The following is a 1,938-nucleotide window of genomic DNA, read 5'->3' on the forward strand; positions in this document are numbered from 1 at the left end:
AATCTCTCCTGTTTCTGCCTCTTTTCCTTTTCTCCTCTCCTCTTTTCTCTCCTTCCTCCTCTTTCTCCTTCTCTCCTCTCCTTTCTCTTTCTCCCCTTTCTCTCCCTCTCTTTTCTCCCTCTCATGTACCTACCTTGTATAGATTTGTACCCGAGGGGGAAACGACTAAGGTAATCCGGCTGACAGCCGTTTGGTAATCCGGCAGGGGTAATCCGAGGAAATTCTCAAAAATCTGCCGTAATCCGGGAAAATTTTGGGGTAATCCGGGATAATCCTAGAGAAAAAGCAACGTAATCCGGAGGACACTCCGGAGGTAATCCGGGTAATCCGTAATCCGGCTGACACAAAGTTTAACAGTCGTTTCCCCCTCGTTTGTACCTGTGCGCGTGCATCGCGTGGACCATAGTTTGGGCGCCACTGGGGATGAGACTAGTAAGAAGAAGAAAAGAAGATGGTGGCGTAGGGTAGCGCGGACCCATAACAAAGCAGAAAGCTGCATCATGGAATTGCGTTTATATTTAAAGTGGTGTCTTTCAAATTACTTTTAAATATGTTCTAGCGTATAACCAACAGAAATATATCCGATAACTGCAACAAAACCTCTATTTGGAAGAATTTCGTGACCAGGTTATGTCGCTTTGTTATGGGTCCGCGCTACGCTACGCCACCATCTTCTTTTCTTGTTCTTACTAGGCTCATCCCTCATTGTTGGTTGTGGAGGCACCATTCGAGCGCAAACAGGTAGTGACTGTTTAAAACCATATGCAGGCAACCATACCCTAAGCAAACTACCTCCTCCATGAATTCGAAAAAGAAAATTGACTTATCACTAAACACCTTGCTGCCTCTTATAAACATTAGCAGTCGGTGGGTTTGGTTGTTCAAGCGTCCAGGTGAAATGTGTTTCAGCCACCATCGTAAATGCTGCGTCAGCGGCCCATCTCTCTCGCCATCCGTGATGCTTTGTATGCTGGAAGTTCTTGGCGAAAGGTATTCGGTGTGCATTTTCACTGAAAACAGTACGACGCGTCATGTCCCTTAGAAAGCAAGGGTCAGAGGGGTCACACATGCGTCATGGCAAGGCACGGTTTTCGACCAAGGTTTTATGAGATGTTTGATAGGACATTTCTGAGCTCGATTGCCCCCCCCCCCCGATTTTTAAAGGTCCTAGGGTCAGACTTTGTTTCTTTTGATGGAAAGAAATTACTTTTTTTTAGACCGATCGGACACTTTTTAGTGCTGCCGCAACGGCCCTTAAGTTGATTGGCTAAGCGATTAGCGAAGCCCATTACTCCACTGACCCGAAAAGTTTCATTCAGTTTGTGTGTTTGTCTGTCTGTCCGCACGATAACTCGAGAATGAATTGAAATAGCGATGTGGGAATTTGAGGGTCGTTTTGTATCACAAAAAGACAGATCGAGTTCGAAGATGAGCATTGTAGCTCAAAAATTGACTTTTAAAAAAATCAAAAACCACAGGTCGCAAAATATTATTTTTTTCAAATATTTTTTAATGGGCTCCTAAGGGATAACTACTGAAAGTAGAACCCTGTGGGCGAAAATTTCGTCCGTTTTGCTCCTTGGACCGTTTCAGCGATATGGGGCATTTCTTGGCGAAATCAACGTGAAAAAGGCAAAATGGTCTATTTAATCGGTAAAAAGGCTTTACGTCACAGAATTGTAAAGAGAGTAATACTTAAACCACATATTACGGGTCGAACTGCACCCTTTTTTGGCCTTAAGGGTCTCAAGATTATCTAGTATCACAAAAACTTTGATTTTTACATAACAATCTGTCAAAATTCGAACTTTCAATGAAAACCGTTACCGACAGCAAAAGTTTCATTTTCCAAATTTGAGAGTAATAAGACCCCGACAAATGGTTCGAGTATGTCAAATTTTGGGCCCGGAAGGCCCTGTTTCCCTATACCCTCTCCTT

At 43.5% G+C, this 1,938-nt stretch overlaps 1 long non-coding RNA gene across 1 annotated transcript in view; it reads right to left on the reverse strand.

The window, feature by feature from the left end:
* The window catches only part of LOC127750389 (uncharacterized), a 62,203-nt gene that overhangs the window by 42,336 nt on the left and 17,929 nt on the right, over positions 1–1,938 (reverse strand). Inside the window, exon 2 of the long non-coding RNA XR_008011664.1 lies at positions 838–1,010. This is a non-coding gene — a long non-coding RNA (uncharacterized LOC127750389). The remainder of the gene's footprint in view (positions 1–837; positions 1,011–1,938) is intronic.

This window comes from Frankliniella occidentalis, unplaced genomic scaffold (genome assembly GCF_000697945.3).
Source record: "Frankliniella occidentalis isolate FOCC.00 unplaced genomic scaffold, Focc_3.1 Scaffold182, whole genome shotgun sequence".
NCBI lineage: Eukaryota > Metazoa > Arthropoda > Insecta > Thysanoptera > Thripidae > Frankliniella > Frankliniella occidentalis.